This window comes from Macrotis lagotis, chromosome 1 (assembly GCF_037893015.1).
Source record: "Macrotis lagotis isolate mMagLag1 chromosome 1, bilby.v1.9.chrom.fasta, whole genome shotgun sequence".
Taxonomy (NCBI): domain Eukaryota; kingdom Metazoa; phylum Chordata; class Mammalia; order Peramelemorphia; family Peramelidae; genus Macrotis; species Macrotis lagotis.
The window spans coordinates 734,883,894-734,899,927 of NC_133658.1; the positions used below are offsets into that span (position 1 = coordinate 734,883,894).

At 34.1% G+C, this 16,034-nt stretch overlaps 1 protein-coding gene across 5 annotated transcripts in view; it reads left to right on the top strand.

Moving 5' to 3' along the window:
- Positions 1-16,034, top strand: part of ATP8A2 (ATPase phospholipid transporting 8A2) — an 865,734-nt gene that overhangs the window by 472,441 nt on the left and 377,259 nt on the right. The window lies entirely within an intron of this gene.

Below are 16,034 nucleotides of genomic sequence, written 5' to 3' on the forward strand. Positions count from 1 at the left end.
TTTCTTATCTTCCTGTCTTTGTACTGGTCATCCCTCATTCCTGGAATGCCCTTCCTCCTGACCTCCTTCCCTAAGATAATTCTGTTACTTTAAAGACCGTATAAGACATGAATTTTTTTCTTGCTTTCTTTCTTCCCTCCCAAACTTCCTTCAATGTAACCGTTGGTTTATGTTTGTATTTGGTTTTCAAATGTTCGCTATGTCTTATCCATTAAATTGTAGGACCTGTGCAAGTTTGAACTGTTTCATTTTTTATGCTTCTTATCCCCAGCTCCTAGCACAGTACTTGGAACATAGTAAGTTCTTTATAAATACTTGCTAATTTATTTAAAAAGGAAAACATTTATTGAAAAAGGAAACAAATGTATGCAACTTCACTTATTTGGCTGGGTATAACTCTCTCTCATATTTGAGGAGCTTTGTTGGCCCCAGAAAAGAATTAGACTTAGTACTTTTCAGCATGTGAGTTGTCCTTGCTACATAGTATGCCAAAACTTAATGGAAACATAATAATTGAAACTGTACTACTAATTACATTTTGGTGGGCCTCCATATTGGTAAGGATCCAATATGTCTACTTGACATAAATGGGAACATTCTTTACAATTTCTTTCAAAATGATGAATATTCAATATTAGATGTGTTTAGTTCTTACTGATTTTTCTGTCTTGGCATTTTGCTCCAATAATACGTCATTAGGTTGTCTGGTTACTGAATGTACCATTGGATTATTTATTTTGTGGCTTAGCATGTACTTGAGGATGTGTCAGTCATATTGCTTGAATGCTGTTAATAAAGAATTAATTACTTTTCCTTTGGCTTCCAGTAGGAATATTATTTCTTGTCTAATTTTGTTTGGACACAACTAATTTATAGTTGTTATTCAATTTCAGCTTGTTAAAGGTATAGCAGATGTCTGATTGAATGTAGCAAGAATCTGAAGGACTTTGTGAAGAGAGAACATTTGCAAAGATTCCTGGAACTTCATTAAAACTTACCTTTAAAGGCATATTTTCTATAGTTGACAAATAAGTTGATATGGATTTTGTTTTCCTTGATTTAAAAAAAGAAAAACAAAAACCTATAATATTACTGGGTCCATTCTTAGGACCTGGTTAATGTCACCTTTAGTAAAAAGTTTGAAATATTAAATCAAAAAGTTAAGGTGAGAAATGAAACAAGAGGTGTGCTTTATTAACATAATAATTATCTCCAATTTTTCAACTCTGAAATGACTAAATATTATAGCTTTCCTACTTATTGATTGCTGCAGTCTGCAATGAATACATTTGTGATCTAGAATTAGAGCAGTGAAAATAAAGAGAGTAATTAATTCTTTCATAAATGGAGCCCCTAGCCCACCACATAGAATCATTTATTAGTTAATCATGGACTGATTATCCAGTATATTGTTTCTACTCTTCTTATCCTTGAAAAAAATGTTCATGATCATGTTCTACTCTGTTAGAGTAAATGAGGAAAGACAGTTAAATTTCTATCCCTTTTTGGGTTGCTTGCCTTACATACAGGAGAAAGTGTCTATGGGAAAGATGATTAAAATTAAGGACAAAAAGATGATTTTTGTGATTATATGTGAATTCTTTTTCTCATCCTGCTTCTTAGTAGCACAAACAATTGGGCATTCAGATTAAGAAATGCTTGCTTTGGTGTCTTTCTCCCAGGGTCAGTTAGGTGATCTGCTGGACTTGGAATCAGGAAGATTCATCTTTATGACCTCAGACACTCAAAAGCTATGTGACCTTGGACAAGTCACTAAAGTTGTTTGCCTCAGTTTCCTCATCTGTAAAATGAGCTGCAGAAGGAAATGGCAAACCACTGTAGTTTTTTTCAAAGAAAACCCTCAAAAAGGGATCATAAAGAGTTAGACATGACTGAAAAGCAACAACTCTCCCTCTCAAAGTTCCTTTTGCTCAATATCCCATTTGCTTCTTCCCTAAATTGGGGTAGGATAGTGGTCAAAGACTATGGTCTGTTCCAACAGGGATACAACCTAAGTTCCCTCATACCCAGGAAAACTATCCTCCTTTACTTAGGGGTAATCTATCATCTAGGTGGTACAATTGATAGAGCCACAGGGTTTAACTAGAAGACCTGATATCAAATCTAGCTTCTTTAGCTGAGTGATCTTAGGCATGTCTCCCTCAGTTTCTTAAAATGTAAAATGGGAACAATACCAGCACCCATCTTGTAGAATTTATGAGCCAAGCATTGTTTGGCTCATTGTAGTTGCTTAATAAATCATTGCTTCTTTCCTTCCACCTCTTAATTCAACCTCTTACATTTTTAAATAATTTTAATTCTTAGGAAATTGTCCCCTTATCTCTAGCCTAATTTTTTTTCTTTGTAACTTCCACCTGTTATTCTTAGTTTTACCCAATGGCACTAAGCAGAACAATTACTCTTCCACATAGAAGTCACTCCAACTCTTAAACACATACATACCATGTGACTCCTCCTTTTGAGGATAAACATTCTCAGTTCTTTTTGATCCTTGTGGCATGAAATTGAAACCTTAATTCATTCTTGTTGCTCATGTCTGAATGCTTTATAGTTTTTCAGTCCTTCAACACCATCATTTTTCTAGACACTCCCACATTGACTAGTGTCTTCCTTAAAAGTATTGGAGGTCACAATAATTGAACTTAGATCAGTGCTAAGGACCTGATTACCTCTCTAGTATTCGACATCACGCCCTTCTTAATGCAGCCTAAAATGTTTGCTATTTTGTATCACATAGTGTTGACTCCTTAAACCTCGTAATGCTCTAAATTCTCTAAAACTCCCAGATATTTTTTACATAAACTATTGTGTTGCTACATCCTACCTGGCCCTCATACTTACGTAGTTGATTTTAACCTAATCACCCAGACAATAATTATTAATCATTTCTGTAAATGAACTATTTTATAAGATGCTGTCGTGTAAAACTTGAAGTTGTTATTAAATTACATCATAATGTAAAATATAAATTTCAATTTATAGTTCAATATTGCAACTTGTCAAATTCTTTTTGAATCCCCTGTCTTCTAATATGTTAGTAGTTCTTCACTTGAAAATATTGTAAGTATAAGATCTCTGCCTTTTCTTTATCAAATCATTGCTAAAACTGTGAAGCAGCATGAGCTGTGCCCAGATCCTTCAGTCATTGTGCTGAGGTCTTTCAGGTAGTCACAAAGCCATTGATAACTACTCGCTGGGTCTCATCATTCAACCAGCTCTCTGAATCCAAGTATTTATACGATCCTTTTGTCTCTGTCTTCTATTTTTTCCACAAGAACCATATACCTTTCTCAAATACATTACTAAAACTTCATTTCCATATATAGATAAATAAATAAAGTATTTATTGTTTACTATGGACAGTCAATGTGGTGAGTAGTAGAGATTCAAATACAATCAAGCATGATTATCTTTGTGAAGCTACCATCTGACAGAGGAAAATAATGCCTGGCCCTTAGAAGGGCCAAAAAGGCAGCGAGAAGCCTGGAACTGTTTTAAGCTCTCCTGTCTTTCCCTAAGAACTAACATAATTCAAACCGGTTAACAAATTTTGGATCCACAGAACCCAGAGAAGAACCAAGGAGAACATCCAGCAACAATATCTGTCAGCGAGGAGTGTGGGAGTGTCAGGGGCAAAGAGCAGAGAACCAACAAGGTGGGGAAGTGGCATGCAGGGGAGGCTGGGGTACTAACCTGAGAACAGCAATGGAAACATGTGCTGTGTGCCTGGCAGGTGGGAGAGCACTAGCACTGCGGCCCAGACATCTCTCTGGTCAGCTCCACTAGTCTGGAAGACCCAGCTCTGAGCCCCCATGTTTCCAGTAGAGCCCCACTCCATTCCTGTAAGAAAATGTGATTTTCTCCAGAATAAACACAGTAACAACCCCCAGGTATTTGCACCTTGCTCCAGAGTTCCGGTATGCACAGCAGATCTAGTGGGTTAAGTTGATTTAAATGTCTAGCCCAAGGACCCAGCCTACATTGTGCCAGAGGATAGTACATATCTTCCTACCTCCCCTCCCCAGGACTAAGGAGTAGACCACTAATCAACATCACAGACAATCCAGAGAAAAATTCTGGCATCCCATACAGGCCAATCACAAAGTAACCCCCTGGAATGGGCAAGGCCTCTAGGGATCTCAACATCATCTAAGGTATGTTGACAGCCCCAACCTCAATACAAGACCCTAGGGAAAGGACCCAAAAATTAAGAAAGGCCTGGGAAAAGCAGGGTTTGTTGAATGTTACCTTGAAAACAAGGATCCTAACTCATAGAACTTCAAAGGAGATATGAATTGGATTCCAGCCCAGAAAGACTGCTTAGAAGAAGTCTTAGAAGATCTTAAAAGAGATCAGAAAGGCGTTTGGAAGTCAAATGGGAAAAAAATGTGAAAAGAAAATTAACATTATACAAGAGAAAATTAGCATCTTTCAACAAGAAAACAAATTCTTTGAAAACATAGACAACTTCAAAAAGAAAATAATTCTCTCAAAAACACAATTGTACAAATGAAAAAGATAACTCCTTCAAAAATAGAATTGACCAATTGGAAAAGGAAGTGCAAAAGGTAAATGAAGAAAACTTTTCTCCAAAAAATGATATGAATCTGTGGAAACTATTGACTTCATGAGGTACCAAGAGTCTGTTAAAATAAACAAAAATAGAAGAAAATTTAAAATACCTCATCAGCAAAACACAGACATGGAAAATAGATCTAGGAGAGACAATTTAAGAATCAGGGGACTTCCTGAAAACCTTGAAGGAAAAAAAAAAGCCTGGACACAAGGATATAGTGAAGGAGAGCTGCCTTGATATCCTGGAACCAGAGGGCAAAATAATCATTGAAAGAATACATAGACACCCTCCTGAAAGGGATCCCAAAATGAAAACACCAAGGAACATTGTGTTCAAACTATCAGATCAAGAAGAAAATCCTGCAAGCATCCAGAAAGAAACAATTTGAATACCAAGGAACCATAGTCAGGATTACATAGGATCTACCTGTAATAACATTTAGGAATCAAAGGGATAGGAATATAATATTCCAAAGAGCAAGGGAGCTTGGAATGCAGCCAAGATTTCACTGTCTGGCAAAACAGCCTTCTCTTCCAGGGGAAAAAGATGGACATTTAATGAAATGGTAGACTTTCAACTATTCCTGATGAAAAGACCAGAGCTAAACAGAAAATTTGGTCTTCAAACAGGAGACTCAAGAATACATGAAAAGGTAAACAAGGCAAAAGAAGAGAAAAAAAGTTATCCAATAAGATAAAACTGGTTATATCCCCAGCTGGGAGGAAGATTCTCATAACTCTTGAGAATTGTCATTCAATTAGAGGAAATATATTGAGGCAGAAGGAATGGAAATTCATGACTTGTATGTGACTCTGATGGAATGATTTAAAAATAATATCTTTTTAAAAGGGGAGGACAGTAAAGAGATGGGAGGAAGAGGGAGAATGAATGTAAATTAAATCACGTGAAGAGGTGCAAAGGACCAACTGCAATAGAGAAGAAGGGAGGAGATGGGAACTCCTCAATCTTGCTCTCATCAGATTTGGCTTAAAGAGGGATTAACACACACACACACATACACACACACAAACACACAGACACACAAAATGCTGAGTTGAATTGAGAAACTTATCTTACCTTTTAAGTATTAAGAGGGTAAAGGGGAAGAGAAGAGAAACTGATAGAAAGAAGGGAAGAAATAAGGGGCAACGGGAAAGGGGAAAGAAAGAGTAAGGGGGTTGGATATAAAAGGGCAAACACACTGAAGGAGGTGGTATTCAGAAGCGAAATACTGGGGAGAAAATACCATCAGAGGGAAGAAAGCATGGAGGGAAATAAAGATGTAGTAACTATAACTCTGAATGTAAATGGAATGAACTCTTCCATAAAACATAAGCAGATAGGAGAGTGTTTTAAAAACCAGAATCCTACAATATGCTGCTTACAAGAAACTCATTTGAAGCAGAGAGATAAATACAGAGTAAAGTAAAGGTAAAAGGTTGGAGCAGAATAAATTATGCTTCAGCTGAAGTGAAAGGCAGTGATAGCAATCCTTATCTTAGACAAAGCAGCTGCAAAAATACCATATTTCTCCATGTATAAGACACTCTTTTTTGAAAAACTTGGGGCCTAAAAACTGGAAGTGTCTATGGTTATAGATTTTTTACTTGCATTTACCACTTTTTCATGCTTGTTGTCTTTGTGCTCATTGTTTCACATTTGTTACTGTTATATTAAGTTACATTTTGCCCAGAAATGGCTCACAAAAGATTTTCGTAAATACTAAATTCAAATTTAAAGTGATCCGGTTTGCAAAAGTGAATGGAAATCATGCTGCTGAACATCATTTTGGTCTTCCTCCAACTAAGAAAACAATCCTGAAATTCAGAACCTCTTCTAAGACAGTGGTTTGTCATCAAATACATGTGAGGACAAGCTAATGGACAGGAGTTTTGACAGTGATGAGGAGTTGTATGAATCTTAGGATGATAAAACTTGAGTTCAATAACTTTATGTAACGCATTTTTTTTCCAAATTTTGGGTCCCCAAATTAAGATGTAGCTTATACATGGAGAAATATGCTATATCTCATTAAAAGAGATAAGGAAGGAAACTATGTCCTGCTAAAAAGTACAGTAAACAATGAAGCAATTTCAGTATTAAATATAAATGCACCAAATGGCATAGCATCCAAATTCTGAGAGGAGTAGCTAAATGAGTTACAGAAAGACATAGACAGCAAAGTTCTAATGGTGGGAGACTTCAACCCCACCCCCGCAAATTAGATAAATCTAACCATAAAATAAACAAGAAGGAAGTTAAGGAGGTAAATGGAATGTTAGAAACCTTAGATATAGACCTTTGGAGAAAATTGAATGGGGATAGAAAAGAATATACCTTATTTCCTGCAGTGGGGCATAAAAACCTCATAATCAAATATTGAAAAGCAGAAATATTGAATATATCCTTTTCAGACCATAATGCAACAAAAATCACATGCATAATTAGGCCACAATGGGCCTAAAAATAACTGGAAACTAAATAACCTCATTTTAAAGAATGAGTGGATCAAACAGCAAATTATAGAATTAATGATTTCATCCAAGATAATGACAATAACAAGACAACATAACAAAATTTATGCAATACAGCCAAAGCAATTATTAGAGAATATATTATATATCTAAATGTTTGCATGAATAAAATAGAGAAAGAGGAAATCAATGAACTGAGCATGCAACTAAAAACAATTAAACCCTCCCCAATTAAATATCAAATTAGAATTCTAAAAATTAAGGGAAAAATTAATAAAATTAAAAGCAAGAAAACTAATGATCTAATAAATAAAAACCAAGAGTTGGTTTTAAGAAAAAAAAATCAATGAAATAGATAAACCTTTGGCTAATTTGATTAAAAAAAGAAAGAAGATAACCAAATTAATAGCAACTAAAATGGAAAAGGTGAACTCACCACCAATGGAGGAGGAAATTAAAGTAATAATTCAGGAAGTATTTTGCTGAAGTGCATGACAATAAATTTGATAATCTAAATGAAATGGATGAATATTTACAAAAGCATAATTTACCCAGACTAAATGAAGAGGAAATTAAATACCTAAATAGCCCTATCTCAGGAAAAAAAATTCTCCAGGGCCGGAAAACATCCAAGAAACAATTGTTTCCAATTCCATATAAACTATTTGGAAAAAATAGATGAAGATGGAACGCTGCCTAATTCCTTTTATGACACCAAGATGGTGCTGATACCTAAACCAGGAAGTCAAAACAGAAAGAAAATTATGGACCAATTTCCCTAATGAATATGGATGCAAAAATCTTCAAGAAAAGATGAGCAAAGTAATTACAGAAAATTATAATTAAGATAATACACTATGACCAAGCAGGATTTATACCAAGAATACAGGGTTGGTATTAGGAAAATTATCAGCATAATTGACTATATCAATAACAAACCTAATAGATATCATATGATTATCTCAATGATATTGAAAAAATTTATGACAAAATACAGCACCCATTCCTATTAAAAACCCTAGAGAGTGTAGGAATAGATGGATTCTTCCTTAAAATAAGCAGTATCTATCTGAAACCATCAACAAACATTATATGCAATTGGAGATAAGCTAGAAGCATTCCCAATAAGATCAGGGGTGAAACAAGATTGCCCATTATCACTACTACTATTCAGAACTGGATTAGAAATAGTAGCTTCAGCAATAAGAAGAAAAAGAAATCGAAGGTATTAGAATTGGGAAGGAAGAAACAGAACTCTCACTCTTTGCAGATGATATGATGATGTACCTAGAGAAATCTAAAATATCATCTAAAAAAACTATGGGGAAACAATTAGCAACTTTACCAAAGTTACAGAACATAAACCCACATGACTTCTCAGCATTTCTATACATTACTAACAAGATTCAACAGCAAGAGTTAGAAATAGAAATTCTAATTAAAATAACTTCAGGCAACATAAAATACTTGGGAGTCTATATGCCAAAGGAGAGTCAGAAACTCTTCAAAAACAACTTTAAACACTTTTTTCACACAAATAAAATCAGACTTATATAACTGGGAAAATATCAACTGCTCATAGATAAGCCAAGCTAAAATAATAAAAATGACAAATCTACCTAAATTAAACTACTTATTTAGGGCTTTACCAATCAAACTTCCAAAAAATTATATTAATGACCTAGGAAAAAATTGTAACTAAATTCATATGAAAAAAACAAAAAGTCTACACTATCAAGGAAATTAATGAAAAAAGTGACAAAAGAACACAGCTTATCCTTACCAGATGTAAAATTATATTTATTTTAAAGCACCAGTCATCAAAACTGTCTGGTACTGACTAAGAAACAGAGTGGTGGATCAGTGAAATATCAGAGATAAAAAGCCCACATATACAAAAATATTTATAGCAGCTCTGTTTGTATTGGCAGAGAATTAGAAATCAAGGGGATGTCCATCACTAGGGGAATGGCTGAACAAATTGTGGTATGTGTATGTAATGGAATTTTTATTGTTCTATTAGAAACCAGAAGGGATGGGATTTTAGAGAAACCTGGAAAGACTTGCATGAATTGATGCTGAATGAGATGAGCAGAACTGGAACATTGTACACCTTAATGGCAACATAGGGATGATGATCAATCTTAATTGTCTCACTCATTCCATCAGTGCAATAATCAGGGACAATTTTAGGGAATGCATCATAGGAAATACCATCTGTATCCAGAGAAGGAACCATGGAGTTTAAACAAAGATCAAAGATTTTTATCTTCACTTTTTAAAATGTTGTCTTATGTATGACATAATTTTGCTATCTTGAATATTTTCTTTTTTCCTTATGGATATTTTTTCTCTCAAATTATTCAGTTTTGATATATGAATATCACAGAAACAAAGGTAAAGATTATATCAGATTGCCTTCTGTTGGGGAGAGTGAGAGAGAACAATTGTAAAATTCAAAGCCTTGCAAAAAAAGATTGGTAGAGAATATGATTGTATATAATTAGAAAACAAAATGTTTATATGATTAAAAACAAGTTCTCAGTGGCAGTCAGGTTAATACTATACTTATATATTTGTGTTAAGCCATTTTGTTATGAGGAATTGGGATTAAGGGAAAGAAATATATAAGAATTATTTTTAATATGGATGCAAAAATCTTAAATAAAATCTTAGCAAAGTGATTACAGCAAGTTATCACTAGAAAAACACACTATGACCAAGTAGAATTTATCCCAGGAATGCTGGGTTGGATCAATATAAGTAAAATTGTTAGGTTTGTCATTGATATAGTCAGTTATACTATCAGAAATCATGATTATTTTGACAGATGCTGAAAAAGCCTTTGACAAAATACAGCATCCATTCCTACTAAAAATTCTAGAGAGCATAGGAATAAATGGATTGTTCCTTAGAATGATAATCAGTATCTATCTGAAACCATCAACAAGCACTATATGCAATGGGGATAAATTACAGGCATTCCCAATAAGATCAGGGGTGAAACAAGGATGCCCGTTATCACCACTACTATTAAATACTGTATTAGAAATGTTAACTTCATCAATAAGAAAAGAAAAAGAAATTAAAATGGGGAGGAAGAAACAAAACTCTCACTCTTTTCAGATGACAGGATCGTATACCTAGAGCATTCAAAAAAATCTTCTAAAAAACTACTGGAAACAATTAGCAATTTTAGTAAAATCACATGATATAAAATAAACCCACATAAACCCTCACTATTTCTATATATTGCTAGCAAGATACAGCAGCAAGGGCCAGAAAGAGAAATCCCATTTAAAATAACTTCAGACAATATAAACTACTTGGGATTCTACCGGCCGAGGAAGACTCAGAAATTCTTCGAAAACAACTTTAAACACTTTTCACACAAATAAAAATCAGACTTAAATAACTGGGAAAATATCGACTTATCATGGATAGGCTGAGTTAATATTAATAAAAACGACAATTCTACCCAAAGTAAACTACTGATTTAGGGCTTTACCAGTCAACCTTCCAAAAAATTACTTTAATGAGCTAGAAAAAATTGTAACTAAATTCATATGGAGAAACAAAAAGTCAAGAATTTCAAGAGATTTAATGGGGAAAAATGCAAAAGGTAAGCCAGATCTAAAATTATATTATAAAGCATCAGTCTTCAAAATTGTCTGGTACTGACTACTAAGAAATAGAGTGGTGGATCAGTGGAATAGACTAGGTGCAAAAGAGACAGCCGGAAATTGATCATAATTATTTGCAGTTTGATAAACCCAAATCACCAAGCTTCTGGGATAAAAGCTCTCTCTGATAAAAAAAAAAAAAACTCTTGGGAAAATTGGAAGTTAGTGTGGCAGAAACTTGGATTAGACCAATATCTCATACCTTTACCAAGATAAGATCAAAATGGGTACAGGATTTAGACATAAAAGATAATCTTATACACAAACTAAATCAAGAAATAGTTTACCTGTCAGATCTATGGAAAGGAAAGCAATTTGTGACCAAGGAAGAGATGGAGAAATCATTAAAAACAAACTAGATAATTTTGATTACATTAAATTAAAAAACTTTTGCACAAACAAAACCACTGTAACCAAGAACAAAAGAAGTGAAGTAAATTGGGAAACAATATTTGCAACTAGTATTTCTGACAAAGGACTCATTTCTAAAATCCAGAAAGAACTGAGTCAAATTTATAAAAAACAAGCAATTTACCAATTGACAAATGGTCAAAAGGATATGCAAAGGCAGTTTACAGATGAGGAAATCAAAGCTATCCATAATCATATGAAAATTGCTCCAAGTCATTACTGATTAGAGAAATGCAAAATAAAGCATCTCTGAGGTACCACCTCACACAGCTCAGATTGGCCAATATGACCAGAAAGGAAAATGAGCAATGATGGAAGGGATGTGAGAAATCTGAGACACTAATACATTGTTGGTGGATCTGTGAACTCATCCAGCCTTTCTGGAGAGCAATTTGGAATTACCCCTAAAGAGCAATAAAAATGGGTATACCATTTGATCCAGTAATACCTCTATTGAGTCTATTTCCTGAAGAAATCATAAAAAGGGTAAAAAAGTCATTTGTACAAAAATATTCATAGCAGCCCTGTTTGTGGTAGCCAAGAATTGGAAATTTAGTGAATGTCCTTCGATTGGAGAATGGCTGAACAAATTGTGGTATATGTACATTATGGAACACTGTTGTTCAGTTAGAGACCAGGAGGGATGGGAATTCAGAGAAGCCTGGAAAGACTTGCATGAACTGATGCTGAACGAGATGAGCAGAACCAGAAGAACATTGTACACCCTAATAGCAATATGGGGGTGATGATCACTCTTAATGGACTTGCTCACTCCATCAATGCGACAATCAGGGACAATTTTAGGGTATCTGCAGTGGAGAATGCCATCTGTTCCAGAGAAAGAATTGTGGAGTTAAAACAAAGAACCAAAGACTATTACCTTCAATTAAGAAAAAGATTGTTTTGTGTACTACATAATATTGCTGTCTCTAATATTTTACTTTTTTCCTCAAGGATATGATTTTTCTCTCAACACATTCAATTTTTATCAATGTATAGCATGGAAATAATGTAAAAACTATCAGAGTACCTTCTGTGGGGTGGGGTGGGTGAAAATTGTAAAATTCAAGACTTTACAAAAAATGATAGGTAGAAACTACTATTGCATATAATTTTAAACCAAATAAAATATTTATTTAAAAAAAAGAAAGAAAAAAATAACTAAAAACTACTATATAAAAATCTAAATTTTAAAACACACTCACTTCATTGGTCCTGGGTACAGTGGTAGATTTAGAACTAAAAGAATATTAAAGGTAATAAATTTCAATCTTTAATTTTACAGAGGATGAACCTATGGTCCAGAGAGCACATGTTTTTAATATATTTATATTATCCATATGTCTATTGTATGTTTTATTTTTAACTCAAAGAGGTTATTATAGTGAGTCACAGAGTGGACATTTGAACCCAAGGCCCCTGACTCCTTATTTAGTATTTTGTCCCTAGTGGCTCTGCCCTGTGACATTTTAAAAGGATTCACCATAGGTTTTCTTAAAGTTAGAAGCTCCCACAGGATATTGGAAATAAAAATTGATTTGCAAAATTTCTATTTTTAGATACTTTTTAGAGAACACATTTGTTAGTGAGAGATACCTCTCCCATGAATAGATGTTTTGTTTTGTAGGTAAAACTGGAACTATGTCATTCTTTTCCTCAAAGCCCTTCTGACATCATTAAAATCTTGACAACTGCTTTTACCTAGTGGTAACCTTCTTCTAACCTATCTTGTCAGTTTATTGCAGGAGTTGTCAACACCTTCTTACTTTTATTTATGATCCCTTATTCATGATGACCAAATGAAGCCTTACTTTTCCTTTAGCCGTGACTTGATTGCTGTGGTAACAGAAGCTGTTTAATATCAAACCCGTTTCTTGTACTATTTTTTAGTAGCTGGAAAACCCATACAAAACAACACTTGAGCCTTGAGTTTTAAGGTTCTTAACATTCCTCTGTTTTTGTTACTGATTAATTTAAGACAGCATGACACTTTGACAAGTCTAAGCTTATAGAATCGATGAAAGGGTGATGAGGTAGCAGAAAGTGGACCAAAATCCAAGAGAAAAACTCATAATTGGTGATGTCTTTTCCACCAGTACAACAATAAAAAGAACAGAAAAACATAGCACACAAAAGCATACACATCTGGAGTACATCCTGAATATCTATACATTTTAGTCTTGCATTGTTGATGGTGTTCAAACTTGACAAAGTGGTTTTTTTTTCCTTCCTGTGGGGTAGTTCAGAGTGAATTTTATCAAAACAAGAAAATACCTTGTTAACTTTCTTTAAAAAAAGAGCCTACTTCTACTAAGAAAATTGCAACATGTTTTAGATTGAGAATATGCCAAGCAGTTCTCATATTAATTGGTCCCAAAGAAAATTATGTATGTATGCTACATATCTGTATAGGCAGCTGACATTTTCCATCATCTATCACCTCTTGAATTATCGATGCTTACTCTCCTTTTTTCTGACTTTGACAACTTATGACAGTCAGTCCTCCTCTCCTGGCTTTGGGTCCATAAGGAAGCATCATTCTGTAAGCATACGATTTCTCATTTCATAAAAGGAGAGCATGGGAATTTTAGTTAAGCTTAGCCAGTCACCCCTACCCATACTTAAGCACTTAGCATGACTGTCTGGGTCCTTGGTCTGCTTCCAAAACACTTGAGCCTTGAGGGAGAGAAGGGCATTCTAGCCTTTTGTTTGTCACAGTTCAGGGTTTCTCTTTTCTTTTTAGAATTCTCTTTAGTGCTTTTCAGGGCCAAGCAAATTTGTGAATCCAAGTTAGGGCAAGTTTACAGAGTAAACCTAAATGGACTAAACTTTGGAGAGCTATATGTTTTGTTTTAATTTTATGATTGGTGATTTTAAAGCTTTATTACTCTTTTCATCTGTAAAGATTTGCTAGGTCAGCAAAGTGATGGTTTCTGTTCTGTTCATTCTTGTTCATTAGTTTTCTGAGCTGTGACAGGGTTCCTGAGCTTCTCTGTCTCCAGGAACTCTTAGTTCACTCTGGTAATAACTGTGCTTTTTAAAAAGTAGAGATGGGGCGGCTAGGTGGCGCACTGGATAGAGCACCAGCCCTGGAGTCAGGAGTACCTGAGTTTGAATCTGGCCTCAGACTCTTAACAATTACCTAGTTGTGTGGCCTTGGGTAAGCCACTTAACCCTATTTGCTTTGCAAAAACCTTAAAAAAAATAGAGATGGTGGCAGGCAGCAAATATCACAATTTCTGCTGCCCAAGTGAACAGAGGAATGGAATGTAAGAGCTTATTCTTTTATTAAATGACAACTTAAAGGTGTTTTGCACTCTTTGGACAAACTAACTACTCAAAGTCCAAAGTAAATATCCTGGTTTAAGGTTTCTTCCTTCCCAGTTCTAATACCTTCAATTTCTTTTTCTTCTTATTGCTGAAGCTACTATTTCTAATCCAGTTCTGAATAGTAGTATTGATAATGGGCAATCTTGTTTCACCCCTGATCTTATTGGGAATGCTTATCAAGATTAAAAAATATTCTCTCATACTTTTGTATATACTTTTCTGAAATTTGTTTTTATGTTGAGTGCTTGAAAAATCAGAATTATACAATTTGAAGTACTTGTTATATCTGTGTTATATGCAGTACAGATGATCTGGTCTAACTATGTACATAGACAATGTGGGTTTTTAAATTCAATCAATTCTGAATTATATATCAGATATCAAATTGAATTGTAGTATTTCCTTAAGGGAATGTTCATACTATAAGAGAATAACACTTGTACATAGTAGTAAAAAACATTAATATGAAAGGAAAACCTATTTATGAAGATGGGAAAAGATATCTAGCTGCCTCAAAAAAAAAACCCCAAAATGTAGAATGTTGTTAATTCTGACACTGAGTTCAGGGGATTAAATCTGAATTCTTTTGTAAGGCAATCATATACTAAATTGGGTAATTATTATTGTAGCAGGTCTATTAACCATTAAGTTATTGGACCCCTGACACTTGTGAGGAAGTTTTAAAGGAACTGCAAAACAGAAAAAACAAAACAAAAAAACAAGCTATAAAGATCGGAGTTGGTTAGCAATAATTTTGTGGTCCTACTTTTTAAAGTTTTTCTAAGTAAAAAAAGAGCATTTAACTGATCTAGAGTGAGGACACCTAGGTTTTTCAGCTCCATTACAAATTACCTCTTTGGTTTTCTGAAGTCACTTTAGTTTTCTAGGCTGAATTATTTGCCTCACCGTTAAAATTGTACTATATGATCTCCAAGGTATCTTGTTGATTGAAAATTCTGTTAAAATCTTGAATTTCCATTTAATGAGAATAAAAGTTAGTGTTGTGCTTAAGCATCAGATGGACTTTGGCATTATGAAGATGAAAAGGAAGTTTAGGGAGACCATGTTAAAAAAAAAACTTTTTAAAGCCCTTTATGTCAAGCTGTTGCATTTCATATAGAATAAGATTTGTGCCTGTGTTTTTGCTTGATTTAGCAAAATGATATTTACAAATTATAGACTTAAAATGGAACAGGATCTTAGAAGTCTACTAATCCTAGCTTCCAATTGTTTAATTTAATTTTTTCAATTACATGTAAAGGTAGTTTCCAGCACTGATACTTTGTACAATTTTGAGTCCACTATTTTCTGCCTCTTTTCCTTTCCTCCCTCCTCCCCATGAGAGTAAGTAATCTGATATAAATTATATATGTACAATCATGTTTAACACATTACCATATTAGTCATGTTATAAAAGAAGTATCAGAACAAAAGGAAATAACTTGACAAAGAAAAAACATAAAAGCAATTTTAAAAAGTGAAAATACTATGCTTTATAATTTTTTTTTCTCTAGCTGTGGATGGAATTTTCCATCACAA